Source organism: Sphaeramia orbicularis, chromosome 4 (genome assembly GCF_902148855.1).
Source record: "Sphaeramia orbicularis chromosome 4, fSphaOr1.1, whole genome shotgun sequence".
In the NCBI taxonomy this organism is placed as follows: Eukaryota; Metazoa; Chordata; class Actinopteri; order Kurtiformes; family Apogonidae; genus Sphaeramia; species Sphaeramia orbicularis.
In genome coordinates, this window is record NC_043960.1 from 25,304,862 (window position 1) to 25,321,464 (window position 16,603).

At 38.2% G+C, this 16,603-nt stretch overlaps 1 protein-coding gene across 1 annotated transcript in view; it reads right to left on the reverse strand.

Annotated features, from left to right (window-relative positions):
• Window positions 1-16,603, reverse strand: part of nlgn1 (neuroligin 1) — a 935,889-nt gene that overhangs the window by 135,373 nt on the left and 783,913 nt on the right. The window lies entirely within an intron of this gene.

Here is a 16,603-nt window from a genome sequence, read left to right on the forward strand (position 1 = left end):
GAGCCTTTATTGGTCCTTCTGAACAACCCAACTTTTTTTTTCAAAAATCAGTTTCCATGTATGGGTTTCAATTTTGTATCGTATTTGATACATTTGGCTCAAATATTATTATTTTTTAACAAACAAAAACATAATACAACACAAACATGTCTGAAAAAAATTGGTAATTCCTTTTTGAAATTGCCAAAGTTCTGCCTCCTTTAACCATTTAATCATTGACAGAAAAACCCAGTTCTTTGAAACTGGAGCCTTTATTGGTCCTTCTGAGCAACCCCCATTTTAAAAAAAAATTTTTTCAAATATCAATTTCCATGTATGAGTTTCAGTTTTGTATCATATTTGATACATCAGGTCTCAATGCTGAAATACTATTTTTGAAGAAACAAAAACATAACACAAACATGTCTAACAAATTGGTAATTCCTTTTCAAAACTGGCAAAGTTCTGCCTCCTTCCTCATGAATGACAGTCTTGTAGTGTCACTGGAAAGGCCTCTGGTGAATGAATTCCTCCCCCCCTGGTGGATCATCTGTGTATTGCATGCTGGGGCACCGATATGAGGGGGTAAACATTACAAATTCATGGGGCCCAGCATTTGTGGAGGGCCCATACAACAGTGGAGGGGGTTCAGTGGATACAGGCTAGAACAGTGGTTCCCAACCTTTTTTGGCTCGTGACCCCATTTTAACATCATAAATTTCTGGTGACCCCAGACATTCAAAACGGAGACCTTTTTTGTTTGTTTTTTTTTGCTAAAATTAATTTGTTTATGATCATGTAATAGTTTGCTATACTATGTTGCAAATAAACATTAATTTTAGATGACATTTAGTCTATATAATGTATATTATTATAGACTGAGGCAGAAAAGCCAGGTGTAGATTACTGCACAAAGTGAGAATTTTATTTTCCTTGGTCAGGATATGTACAGTCAGTCCAGCTTGGATTTACAAGACTGACAATTAATACTGAACAAACAAGAACTCAAACTATGAATTATGAAAGAGCTGCAGCATCTGAAACTGACCACAATGAACATTTGACAGATAAACAGTACCACAGTGCTTCAGTTTCAGCTTCACAGTTTGTCATGTCTTTTATATATTGTGATTGTCTCTCTCAACTCACCATATATTTTTTTATGAGCAAGTTTTTTTTTTTTTTTTTTTTTTTTTAATCAATTACTAGAAATTTCAGGTGACCCTGTTTGAACTCCAGGTGACCCCACTTGGGGAAAATTTCGTGGGAGTTGGACGTTGAAAGTAAGTTAAGTCTCACTTTCGTTTTCACGCTAGCGTCAGTGACATTATGTATGGACCACACCCACACCCCCACCCCGCTCCGACAAGATACTGAATTTTTTATGAGAGGGTCCACATAGGGCCCACAATTGGTAGCAGCACCCGTGATTGCATGTATCTAATTGTATACATCAAGTTTTCCAAGAAAAAAAATGTCACACTGATCATGTAGAGGGCCTCAAAACTCATGTATCAAATACGACACATTTGGCATTATAGGGTAAAGTGTTATATTGGACTGTTGAAGTTTCCTCTTCATATTTTACAGATTTCACCACAACATCAGAACATGTGTCCATTTTATTAATTGTATTCACACTGGCCTTGGTCGAGTGCATGCTGTGCCCTCATATGATCTATATTTAATATTTCAGAAGCAGGTTCATTACTTAACCAACAACAGCAAAAAAAAAAAAAAAAAAAGCATGTGTAAATTAGAGTGTGATGCCATTGTTTATACTTCTTTCTACTAGTTTATACTTCTTTCTACTCCTTTTTGACCATGCAAAATCCAGTCTTGCATGCACTTGAAGATAGATTCTGTTCATTTAAATGTTATTTTGTTTTTCTTAATTTGCTTTGTTTTGTTTTATTTTTTCTTTGCATGTTCAAAATAAATAAATAAATAAATAAATAAATAGTTTCCTAAACACTTTTCACACAAATACACATAAAGTTTAAAGTTATTAAGTCTTATGTACATATGGATGAGAAGCATGAATGTAGAGAAAATGTTTTTTTTTTTTCTGATAAATATCTGTATTAGTGCGGACAAGGCATTAGAGATGCTTTGCTGTCTGCCGTACCGACATTAGTAATATTAAAGATGCCTTGAACAAAGCATTAGACTGAAGTCGAGTGATATAATTGTGACCTGCAATGAATCATCATCACAGGAAAACTAGCCTATTATGCTAATCAGGTAGAAAATAAGCACTTTAAGCTCATTTTCTTTGCTATTAGTTGGAGTTAAATTGTGTAGCGCGGCGAGGAAAGTTAATGCGCTGGAGGAGGACTAACACAACTGACCTCCGCTCGCGTGTGTGTGTGTCAAAGGTGTGTGAGTATGTGTGAGTCGAAGGTGCTGACGCGCAAAGCGGAGCGGCGCTCTGCTGTTAATGGACAGCTAATATCATGAGTGAACGGTAAAAGTAGAGGCCGCTTCGTGAGCAGATGGAAAATCAATAGACTATTAGAGTGTACAGGGCAGGAGGGACACTGGGGATTGGGGAGGGGGGATTAGGAGGGTGGGTAGGGTGTGGGGGTGGAGGTGGATGGAAAAAGAGACACTACTTTTTGTCTTGCTTCTCAAAATCCTTTTCTTTTCTCCTGTCAGAAATATTAACCTACACGTTTTGAGTCGATTACAATATCAACTACTGGTTTTTGTTGGGATGCCCACTCACCCACCCACCCACACACACACGCACACACGCACACACTTTACAATATAATACCCTCAGATGTTCATGTGCTAATTAATTTTCTGTTATTTTTATTTAATTGCATTCTGATGCTTTGGCATTGACTTTCATCTAACACCGCTTCCAATAAAGCGCAGCGAATTAAACTGGAAATCGTGTGTGCCGCACTTACACATACACATATCCAAAAAGAAGGCAAATTACGCACACGCACACAGGCCATAATACACATGCAATTCATCCACCGCAACCTAGATCCACCATTAAAAAGGTCACGTCGCACCCAGAGACACAAACACAGTCACAAACCGGTGCGGCTTATTGCTCCGCGCTAGTTATTTTTATGATTTCTATTCATTACGGGGGGATGCTTCGACAATGGGATTCATCTAACGTTTGTGCCAATAAAGAACAGGGAGTCGGAGCAAATGAAATAAAAAAAAAAAAAAAAAAAAAAAAAACGGAGCTGAATCGGAGACTGTGTGTGGGAGACAGAGAGGAAAAGGAGAGTGAAGGCTTCGGGGGTTGTAGAGATAATGAGAGCAGAGTCCGGTTTCTCTGTGTGTCCGCCATAGCCCCGTAGCCTTTCGTTGGCTATTAGTAGCTTCAGAACAACCACAAGGCTCTGTGACAGTCAATTAAACCTCTTTATCTGGGATGCCCGTGTCTCTTTTTTCCCCTCTTCCTTGCACTCCTTTTTTCATGCCCTCTCCTTCTGGTATCTTTATTCAACCCTTTATATCCTCCTTTCTCTTTCCACTTCCTGCTCTGTTTGTTGCCTCCTTCTTGAACTCCAAATAAGCTATGTTCGCAAAACAAACAAAAAAAAAAAGAAAGAATTCTAACAGCAGTAGCTTTCCAGGCAAAATGGTGTTTACAAGAATAGCCCTATAACAAGACATACCAGGCTTTGTGGGAAATGTGTATATGTGTGTATATGTGTGTGTTTGGAAGGTGCCTCTGGTTTAGCTGCTATCTGGAAACCGCGTCTCGTTTTCAGGCGTCGCGGCGGCTGTTTACGGAGTCAAACTAAGGCTAAGTGTCCCGCCTCTAGTGACTGATCGACTTACTGTTTGGTATCAAAGAAAACAAGCGACAGACTCAGCAGTTATAGGATATGCATAATAAGTAGGCAGAAGTGGGTAGGAGAGGCTAATTACAGACAGAGTTGGTCTTTTTTCTAGTTGTTCTTAAAGTGTGGATGGGGTCAGTGCATTCTAAATCCCCCAGAGGTCTCTAAATTGACTATCTGTGTAGCTTTACATATTCAGAAAATAATTTTATTAATCCTGGTAAACACTATACAAAGCCTCAACCTTGTATGTTCATTAGTTTTGGAGATATTTGGGATGTTGTGGCGGTAAAACACGAAGATGCGAGGTTCAAGAAGTCGTTACTTTTGATCTGTTCATGAAAGATGCATGACATTTGCAGAGTTGTTCTGAAGGTGCAAGATGCATTTAACTTCTGTTAAGAAAGATCTACAGGTGTATATTTGGAATTACACCTTGATGGAAGTTAATACTGACAGTTAATGTAAATGGGGTATCAATAATTATACTTCACTACTATTACTACTACTACTACAAATAATAATAATAATAGCTTGGTTAACCCTTTCATGCGTGAATTATGAGAACCTTAATCAAGATTTTTTTTTTCCTGAGTGTTTTTATTCCTCTTTAGGCATGAAAAAAAAAAACAATTTGATTTTTTTTTTTTTTTTTTTTTAAATCAACCTGTTTTTCATGGAGTTACAAACATGTCCACTCAGCTACACCATGAATTTTATTCTCGAAGCAAAGAAACATGTACAGGGTGTCCCATAAGTCTCCATACATAGGAGACATAATACATATGGTTCTAACACGTATTTCTTTATATTTCTTCTTTATAGTTCTTCAGCAGTGGAGGACACGCATTGAAATGTGTTCCCGACAAAATGGCAGTCATATAGAGCATATTATATAAATAAAAATGGTTTATGTCAAGAAACGTTTATTTTTCCTATGTATGGAGACTTATGGGACACCCTGTATTTAAAACCCAATATCATAAAATGATATGAAAACAGTGAAATGAAACCATGTTTAATGCAGCTAATCTGATGTTTTCTCACATTTTAACATATTCTAATACTAGTTATTACTCACTTCATGGAGATAATATGCAAAAAAATAAATGTTAACAATTGATTTCCTCTCAAGAACCAATCAAGAACAGCAAAGTTACAATAATGGTATCAATTGCAGTTCATGAGATGATGCATAAGTGTCCACTGTGTTGGTTGATATGGAACTAAAACAACAAAACCCATGAATGTATAAGAGTAAAGCTGTAGAGTAACTGTCCACTGTAGTGACCACTATGCATGAAAGGGTTAAAGATATTAACTTCATACTTGATGCATGTATTATTATTATTGTTATTATTATTATTATTATTATTATTATTATTATTATTATTATTAATAATAATAATAATAATAATAATAATAATAATAATAATAATAATGGATTAGATTTATATAGCGCTTTTTTGGTCACCCAAAGCGCTTTACATTATTGACCCATTATTCATTCGCTCTCACATTCTCCCTCTGGTGGTGGTAAACTACATCTGCATCCACAGTTGCCCTGGGGCAGACTGACAGAAGCGTGGCTGCCAACTTGCGCCAACGGCCCCTCTGACCATCACCAAACATTCATACACATTCATGTTTGTTGGGTGAAGTGTCTTTCCCAAGGATACAACGGACTGACTAGGACAGAGCTGGATTTGAACCGCCAACCCTTCGGTTATTGGATGACCCACTCTACCACCTGAGCCATGGCCGCCCGTATTAATATAATGACCTAATAGTGTCGTAAGGTGTTGTACTTTTATCTGTTTGTATGTTTTGTAATGTTTTTTGTTACCCGTCTAAGGACTACAAATGCTAATTAGCATGTTAGCTATAATCCAGCACATTTACATTTGATGTCGTCTAAATACACATGTTCGTTAATGCGCACTGTCAGCACTAAATTGATTAATAAATAAGTGCAGACATGCTTTTTACACTAGACCTTGTTATACATGAGCAAAATTGTATTTGAAATATAATGTGTCTTTCATTTTTATTCTGAATTTATTTGTTCATGAAAAATATTGCAGTAGTGTTATAACCTGAAAAAATAACTACAAAAAGTTAGAAGATCTGATGTGCTTCAGTGTTAACATTCACTGGGATAAAACTTGCTCTGGACCAAGTTTTCAGTTACAGCAACAGCTACAATTTGGCAAGAAAAAAAAAATGTGTTAAAGATATCATCTACCATGAATGACTTCTTCAACATATTCTTTAACTTTTTTTTTTTTTTTTTTGCAGTGAAATCAGTGTCACACCCGTTTTCAAAACCCCAATATCTTAAACACTCAGGAGCTTAGAAGGCTGAAATTGTGCATGCAGTTTCCTGGGTCTAATAACATTATTTTCCCAAAGTATGAAGCCAATCAGAGACGGACAATAAGGATCATTGTCTGCAATCCAGATGCACATATATATATGAAAATGCAGTTAATTCATTATATCTCCACAAACACGCTGAGTAATATTGATAATAAATATATTAACATCATGATAATATTAAGATAAGATAAAAGATAAGATATTTCTTATTAGTCCCACAAGGGGAAATTCCAGATTTACAGCAGCAGGAGCAAAAAAGAGCAAAATCAAAAATAAAGACAAAACAAAAAAACTATGAATACTATTTACAGCTGTGCACATGCTGAACATGCTATAGGTTAAATAGGGGAAATACTCATACATACACCTACATACACATATTTACACGCATAATTATATCTATAGACATATTTAGAGATTATACACTCACAGTCAATGAAAACTTTGAGACCATATTTTTTGACATAATTGTTATTTTGAAACCCTAAACTGGAATTTTTTCATATGAATCATTTGTTTAGGATATTGACATACAGAAACAAAAATCTAAAGTTTCAAGAATAATTTCAAAACAAAAAACTTAACAAAAGAAAATGGCACCTGCCAAACACAAAGTCACAACAGTCAATATTGGGTATGGCCTGGTTGTCACTTTCTCTCGCCCTGGACGCGGTCTATCATCAACAGAGCCTGTCGTGTTGTGGCGTTCAACCAGGTTTCTCATTGTGGGTTGGGAATAGCCCATACATAGGCCTGGTTATATCACTGTAGCTCAAACTGGCCTCCACCATACCCAGTGCCTGGAGACACTGTTCACGCGATAGACGTGGCATGATGCCGTTCGCTGGACTAACAATGGTGGCCTTTTTTGGGCCTTTATATAGGCCTTCAAAACCAACCCTCAAATTGTGCAGATACCCACTGAGTATTGCTCAATGTGTATTTGGTGCACTTTTGCAAAGAGACCAACCCATGTGCAATGAACCGTGACAACATGACAACTCATTATCTCAACTACCCGACACTAAGTCATCAATAAACCCACAATGAATAATTACAACCCCCCTACAAATAGAAATATGCATACATTTCTACCTCAAAGTTTCTATTGACTGTCAGTATACATATTGCACAGAATTCTTTGGAGCAGTTTCTGTATGTCTGTCTGATTCAGAGGGACAGGAGCTTTTCTGTTTTGTTATGTTGATTTATTTATTTTTTTTTTTTTTTTGAGTTGACCTGTTGCAATTGATCATAAGTACATAAACACATCTAAACTATTTAATATAAAGTAGAGGATTAGGGGCTTTTGCACTATGAGGAGCTCAGGCTGTAGTGGGATTAGAAAATCATACCGAGACAGCGTATGTTCTGTGTTTCAATAGTCTTATGTCTCCATTGGCTGTCAGTACATGTGTCAGGGTATATGTGCAGATGTACTGTACCATCAGTGTGTGTGTGTGTGTGTGTGTGGCCCACCTGTACTTTAGGAAAACGACAGAGCGTGGGTGTGTGAGGGATAACACCGACATGTCTGATTGAGGTTAATGAGGCGCAGTGTGTTGTAGGTTTGTACAGTCAGACGATGTCTCCACTGTCACTTATTGTCACCGTCAGTTTGTAATGAGCACCGTGGATCATGACAGTTCCTGATGTGTGGATCTGCATTCAACGCCAAACTGCAACTGAGATTTTTTTTTGTTTTTTTTTTAAACACACCGTACCAAGCTCTGCATCCTGATTGTTGCGTTTACCTCCTCTCCTTGCCGCTCCATTTTCTTCCTCACTACCGAATTTGTTCTTTCTATATTTTATCTGGTAATACTTTGTTATTTTTCCATTTAATTTATTTCCCTCATTCCTTCCTCTTGCCTTCTTAAAGTGACATTCTGCTTATTCACGGATCACAAATAGCTCCAGGATCACATTATGAAACAATTGCCACTTGCAAATTGTGAAGAAAAAAAAAAAAAAAAAAGACTCTTACAGGGCTCTAATGCTCTCTCAAGCAGGGATTGCATGTACGATTCTGTTCTGACGAGTCGAACAAATCAAAGTGAGTGCGTAGAAATCATCGCAGGGTGTAAATTGGAGTTTGAATAAACTCTCTGCACCCCTTCACAGGTGACAAAAACTAACAAAAAAACTGAAACAAGGAATGAGAGGATATAATAAGTGTGAATCACAGATGGGTTACGGATTTAGTCGAGGAACATTTCAATAAAATCAAACTTGGAGTGCCTTCTGTTGGGTTAAATAATAATAATAATAGCCTGGCCAGTTGTCTGTCTTTCTCAATGAGAAATATGTCTGGAATGACCAATCACAAGTCTTGGGGGGCGGGTGTTTCACAATGCGTCATACTTCTTTTTGTAACAAGCCAAATTAGTTCCAAGTCAGCAAATCTCTTTATAACTGTTGTCGGTTGTTTATTTGATTCAAAAATAAGGACTGAATTACAGATTACACCCTGTATGCTTGAATCCAAATATGAAGGCGGGACTAATAGGTGCCAAGTAAACCAATCACAGATAAGACGGATGTGACGTAATTATGCGATGAGCAGATCCTTAAGAGCAACAAACCTCAGCATGTTTCCATCATGGCGTGCGGCGGTGGTGGTCGAGTAGAAACTTGGGTGAATGATTACTGTCACTTTTGTCAGAGGAACTTCAAAATACAGGGTGTAATCTGTAATCCAATCTTTATTTTTGAATCAAGTAAACAACATTTGTAAAGAGATTTGCGGACTTGGAGCTGACTTTGACTCGCAACAAAAAGAAGTATGACTCATTGTGAAACAACCTCCTCACGAAGACTTGTGATTGGTCATTGCATCGGCAGACTTCTAGCCCTCTGATTGGATGATTTATTTTATAATTATTTTTTTTTAGGAATGCATTTATTAAATTTTCATTTTTCAAAACAAAACAAAACAGCTCAGCACCACAGTCAAAACAAAAATAGAGATTTAGAGTTAGCATAGAGAAAGATTCTCATCACATTCATATCTATATAATATGATTAAAAGTCCATTTAAGAGCAGACGAAAGCTCCAGACAGAATTGAGGGATGCATTTACTTCAGTAGAGTCCAAGAAGGGTTTCCAAACGTGATTGAATATGTCGATCTTAGAATATGCCAAGCATGTCAAAAAGTCAAGCAGAATGTGCTCCAGTATTAGCATCCTCCATCCAGATATAGTAGGAGGTTTATTAGAAGTCCAGTGTAGTAGTATATTCTTTCGGGCACAGAATGTTAAAATATCGTACAATTTCCTAGTATGTTTATTACTAATACATTTATTTGGTAATCCAAGGAGAAGAGATAGAGGATCAAAATCAATGTGGGTTTTGAGAATTTTTCTTATTTCAAGTTGGACTGATTGGGGTTTCCACTACATGGAACTGGCTCGACTCGACTCGGATACCAGGTACTATTCCCAGAGACTGTTTCCATTACAGGATACTACCGACTTCAGAGTACGTGGACATCATAATGATGTGGCGCGTTACTTCCGTGTCGTCTGCACAGAGAGTTGCTAATAAACTCGCTCGTTGTGTGTTGTCTCGTCAAGCTCATGCTGAATTTTTTACATCAGCCACCAAAGACTGAATCTCCTCGACCGACCATGGTGTAGATTTTTGGGCTGTCGTCATGTGGATTAACCTACCGCTATGTTTACTGTCAACTCCCGCGTTGTTTTTTGTAAAATGGCGGGTCGCAGAGACAACTCTCTGACCAATCAGTGGTCTGCAGTGTTTAAACGTCACATTTTAGTATCTGGTCCCCAGTTTTGGAACCTCGATGGAGGCGATACCAAAAAACTAGTACCGGGTGCCAGATTCCAGGTCCTTCTTCGTAATGGAAATGCAAAATGACTGAGTCAAGTCGAGCCGGTACCCATGTAGTGGAAAAGCGGCATAAGTTGTGTTCGGAGCTACCTGATAGAAGTCGGACAGATGGAAAGACTGCAGTAAAATTCCAACAAGGAGTGAAACAGTGTGAATGAGCTTTTTGTCATTGTTTATATGTTGGGAATAGTCATCTCTGCAAACAGACAGCAGCACACAAATGCCCCGTTTCCACTACATGATATCAGCTAGACTCGACTCAACTCAGCTCGGCCTTTTTTGCGTTTCCATTATGAAAAAGGACCTGGAATCTGGTACCCGGTACTACTTTTTTGGTATCACCTCCGCTGAGGTTCCAGGACTGGGGACCAGATACTAAAACATGACGTGTACACACTGCAGACCACTGATTGGTCAGACAGTTGTCTCTGTGACCGCCATTTTACAAAAAACAGATGCGGAAAATTGACAGTAAATATAGCGGTAGGTTAATCTACATGATAACAGCCCAAAACTACACCATGGTCGGTCGAGGAGATTCAGTCTTTGGTGGCTGACGTAAAAATTCCGACGAGACAACACGCAACGAGCGAGTTTATCAGCAACTCTCTGAACAGACGACACAGAAGTAACGTGCTGCATCACCATGATGACCAGGTACCGTAAAGTCAGTAGTATCTTGTAATGGAAACGCTCTCCAGGAATACAGAGTCGAGCCGAGACCTCGCTGCTGTCAATCGAAATTATGGAGCACTTTGGAGTGGTTAGCGACAACATGAAGGTATTACAGCGGATGGTGGCGCAGTCAGAGGATTGCGGGCAAGACCCACCTGGACGAGCTGCGGACTCACATAAAGTTGGATTACATCACTGGACAGACCGTGGACGGGCTCCGGCAATCTGAAGGACTGAGGGAAAAAGGACGAACTGCGCAGGAGGATCTACCTGCTCTGAAGTGATGAGTAATGCTGAGGCCCGGTTATAACAAAAATTAAGCAGAAATCAAATAATTTTTCCCCGTTTAATTCTGTTTCTCCTGGGAGCCGGTAAAGCAGTTTGAGCCACTCTGGTCTAATCTGTTCCTTTGCAGTCCAAACATCCATCCAAGCCAAGACACAGGACTGAGAACTGACAGAAGGACAGAAGTCTGAGTCTCTTATTTTTCATACACAACAGACTTTCAAGGACTCACCACATACAAGCATTTAACCCCCCCACCCCCACCCCACCCCCATCTCCGTCTGCCAAATCCATTGAAAAAGTTCCATCCCGTGACCACGTGTACTGTGTTTATAATGTCTTATGTCTTATGTACGTGCTTGCATTATCTTCACTGTATTTCTTTCGAAGGATTTGTGTCGGGCGCATGTGGACGCAGCAACCGGCAGTGAGCGAGAGCTTGCCGCGAAACAAATCTACCCACGGGTACAAATAAAGTCACCTTGAACCTTGACCAGGTGCACTAATAAAAGCTTATGTCGCCCCACGACCACTCCACTCGTCTGGGGAACGTAGTCTGGTGGTCCCCCAGACCTTGTACAAGACAATCCAGGCTCTTTTCATGGTCGTTCCACGTTGGTGGAACGCTCTACCACGTGCTACAAGAACAGAGTCATCCCTGCTATCTTCAAGAAGCTCCTGAAGACCCAGCTCTTCCGAGAGCACCTCCTGTCCTAGCAAATTCAAACATTCCATTTTAAATATTCTAATAAGGTTTTTCCCAGGATAACCACAGATTCTTTCACGATTATCTCTGGACCTGCTGCGGTGGTCCGGCCTCTTCCCTGCCCTCATCATCACCACTCACTTATCCTCAACCGCCTCCATGTGTCTCCCCTACTCCCCCCTTCTCCTCCTCTCCCCCAGTCCTCTATCTCTATCGCTCTCTCTTTTTCCCCTTCTCTACCCTCTCTCTTTAACCCCACTGGTCAAGGCAGACGGCCATCCTCCAGGAGTCTGGGTCTGCTCCAGGTTTCTGCCTGTTAAAGGGAGTTTTTTCCTCGCCACTGTCACCAGTCACAAGTGTTTGCTCCTGGAGGATTCTGTGGGTTTCTGTAAATTGACTTAGAGTCTGGTTTTGACCAACTCTATGTATAAAATGTCAAGAGATAACTTTTTTGTGATCTGGCGCTATATAAATAAAATTTGATTGATTGAGTGATTTAATTGGTTTCCCCTGTAAGTCGCTTTGGAAAAAAGCGTTCTGCCAAATGTGTAAACATAAACATAAACATATTCCAAAAGAATCTGCTTTATAAGTGTTGTACAAGGATGGAAATGCGTTCAGTTGATCTAATCACTGGAGGTGGGTGCGTATACTGACTGACTGAATAGTGTGGCTGCTGGGAAAGTATTTGTTGTTAGTTTTCTCATTAATCATGTCTCTTCACTCTTTAATTGCTTTAATGCCAACACCTCATCTGCATCTACGTCTCATTTGCCCTTGTCAGTCTAAGCTGTAAACAGTTGCCTTGTTATTAAATATGATCCCTGTATCTGTAATCAGATGCTCCCGAATTGGAAATATGTTTAATTTCCTCTCATGTCATTGTGCATAGTTGTCCCTCTCTGTTTTTCTTTCTCCCTTTGGTTCGTTCTTCATTACCTGCTCGGTATGTCTGACCTCTTGGCTAACAATTAAAGATTACACAAATGCTGTAATTTTTCCAATAGAGGCTTGTCAGAGGTGTCAAAAGTATTCACATTCATTACTCAGGGAGAACAGGGTTTCCGCGGGTCATTAACAAGCATTAAAAGTCATTAAATAGATTTTGCGAAAATGAAGGCCTTAAATGGCATTAAAAAGCGTTAAATTTGATATCTAGAGGCATTAAAAAATTAAATACACTGATGAAAAAAAAAAAACAAAACATTGTTATTCCTGATTTATTTGATTATATAAGCATTAATCATTTTGATCTGTAGTATAGTGTGATGATTGACAGGCGGAACCTTGATTGGCTATTGTTTATGGCCGATACATGAAGTCACAACACTTATTCTTGGAATGCAAGCGTGCTCATGCTGTGGCGAAAGGTGCAGAAGGAACTACTGGTTACTATTGTTATATAAGTATAACTAGTGTTTACTATTGGTTGAATTCATACCAAGGTTTATTATCGTTAACGAAAACTAAGAAAATGACGAAAACTAGAATTGTAAAAAACATTTTTGTTAACTGAAATAATAAAAACTATAATTAAAAGAAAAAAAACAATAACTAACCTGAAACTGTATTGTGTGCTTACAAAACTAACTAAATGTATAAAAATTATGGATAAAATTCGCTTAAGAAAATGACGAAAACTAGAGATGAAAAAATATTTTTGTTAACTGAAATAAATAAAACCTATAATTAAAAGAAAAAAACAATAACTACTGAAACTGTATTGTGTGCTTACAAAACTAGCTAAAATGTATAAAAATTATGGATAAAATTCCCTTAGTTTTCGTCTTGTCAATGTCGGACTGATACGAAATTGATTTATTTTCGTCTAGCAAGTTTAGCTAGCGGCACCATACAGCACTTTATGGTCCATCACTTCTCGTCACTTGTCGTTTAGAGTCGTCTTCTCATCTCCACTCTACCTGGAAACATGGAGACTAAAGTTGAGAGAAAGCAGCATAGTCCTGTCTGGGATTTATTTGAATACAATGACAAAGAAGATAAAATATACGACAAAACTAAAATTAATACTAAAACTAAACTAAAACGAAGCATTTAGAAAAAAAATGAAAACAAATAAAAACTAGCAAACCTGCTCTAAAAACAAATTAAATCTAACTGAATTAGAGAAAAAAAGTCAAAACTAAATAAAACTAAACTATAATGAAAAATCCAAAACTATTATAACCTTGATTCATACCAAATTGGATTTATAGATTGCCAGTGACCCAGAATAGATCTGAATACATTTTGGGAACAGTAGGTCAAAGTTTAAATTTTTTTATTAATTTTTAAAAATCTTTTTTCTTCTGCTATTTACTTACAGTGGTCGGAATTTCAAATGTCTATAAAAACATCAATTTTGTTTATATTTACTTCACACTTGGCACATATATAGAGGCAATTGATATGCTGACATTAGCACACGCATAGACATGATGACATCAGCTGGATCGATGTCAAAATAAGCTACAATACGCGTGAGGGGGCGGGGCTTGTTGTGCCTTTTGTTACCATTTGTTAAACCTTTTAGATCAGTAGATACAATACTGTGACTCAGGGGCGCCGCTACCAATTGTGGGCCCCATGAAAGGTAAACATTATGGACCCTTTCATAAAATTCAGTATCTTGTCGATCTGTCGGAGCAGGGGCGGGGTGGGGTGGGGGGGGTGCGGTCCATGAAACTTAACATACTTTCAACGTCTGATTCCCGCCCTCTTATATAGCCGATCTTACACGAAATTCTCACAACTTCTAGCCTGTATCCACTACTTTATGAGCCCCCACAAATGCTGGGCCCCATGAATTTGTCGTGTTTACCCCCTCTTATTCGCGCCCCAGCTCTCAGTCTCTGGACGCTATCATCAAGTTTTGTTTTTGTTTTTTTTAATGACCTGTTTTGGTTCCTCAGCCACGTCATTGACTAAGCCTAAATGGAATTTTTAATGCTATCAATAATGTGTTTTTTTTTTTTCCTTTTAGCACAACTCATGCTTATATATTTTCTGGGGGAGTGATTGGAAATAGCCCCTTGCTTTATACACCTTTAACTTTCTGAATTCATAGACGCAAACATGGCCCCTAAGGAAATACATTTTTTATTTTTTTTTTCAATAACATCTCGAAGAAGATTCTGGCATTAAACTATGTGATTTCTACGCCTCTCTCTCTATAGATACATATATTTATTTTGGCCTTAGAAGTTGAAATCAACATCTGTCTCATTTCATTCCCTTCCTCTCTGGAAGCCTGTTTTTTTTTTTTTTTCCTTCTTCTTTTGTGCAGTCTCACTCATTCTCTGTTTGTCTGCCTCCTTTTCCCTCGCTCCAACTCTCTAAATTAAAGAGGCTTTTAGCTCTCCAAAGAGAGAGCTGTCGGCCCAGCTGTCCACTTTAGCATTAAACAAATTGTCAGTACATACACAGACATGCATGCACGCCCGCTCAAAACATCTCCCTCGCTCTCTCTCTCGCTGCTTTTCTCTCGATCTGGCCCCGTTATTTGAGAAGGTCAAGTATGTGTTGCGGCGAACCCACATATGCCGGGGGATCCGTAAATTACAGCCGTCCAGGAGGGAGTCGAGCAATCAGACAATTAACTCGGCTCTGTAAAGGCCAATTTCATCTCGCACGCATATTCATCCGTACATACGCTCACGCTCGTGCACGTTTGTGGCGCAATACTTTAAGGACCTCACATTGATTAGATTCATTCCCCAGCTAATAAACTTAAGCCTAATTCGAGACTTTAACCTACCCTTCGAAGTTTGCGTGTGGGCAGAAACGTGTAAAGAAGTTTTTAACTGCAACTAAGGCTGCGGTGGTATTTCACACCGTCATTCACGCAAACTAAATCAACAAAAATGACTTACACAGGTGAATCACAATGCATTCAAATGGTGCATTTTACTTGTAAAGTCAAATATGTCCACAATATTGCTCTATAAAGTCAGATTGTGGGCCTCCTACAACAACATGCCCTTATACCGTCTTATATTATCTCTTTCGAGCTGCTGGTGTTCCTTCTACAGCTCTTTACTCCTGTCGCTGTTAAGTCACTTCTGTGCTTCAGTGTTGAGCCAATAATAATTACAGCTGTCAATCACCTATTTAACCCTCGAAGACCTAAACAGCCACCAGCAACTAAAAGCATCTACGGCTCTGAAGAGTTTCATAACTTTTGAGCCAAAATCCTAGCAAAATATTGAATTAATTCAGGTAAAATGTAGTTGCTCAACTTTTCAGTGGCGTCAGATATGACCTATTTGGTTCTGTGGTGAACATGGAAACACTGTCATCTTTTCCAACTTGGAGTCATCGATAAAAATCATTTAGTGTGACACATGACAGTGGCTGAAGACACTTGTTTTTTTATCTTCAGTTAGTGATACATTGTGCTGAAACAGTCCGTTTTGTCTGTTTTGATATAATAACCTATGGATTTATTCTGAGTTCTTTTGAACGTCTACATGATCAGTGACTTAAATACAGGAAAACAGCGGATTTTCACTCATATCATAATGAATGGTGATGAATCACTTAGGAAAGGTTAAATGTAGAGAAAACTATAACAAAATAGTACCATGTCTTTAAAGGTTAAAAATGAAAACACAGAATCTACCTTTGATATATATATATATATATATATATATATATATATATATATATATATATATATATATATATATAATAGAATCATGTAAATTTGCAACAATGGGATATTTATGATATAATTCATGTGCAAACCTTAATCAATTTTTGCTTAGTGGCTGCCTTGGTCCCTTGTTTTTGTCTGTTTGTGTGTTGTTGTTTGTTTTTTCTTTTTGTATGTCTAACTCCAGTTATGGTATCATGTTATTTGTAAGCTGTTTTTTTTTTTTTTTTGGTTGTTTTCTTTTTTTTTCTTA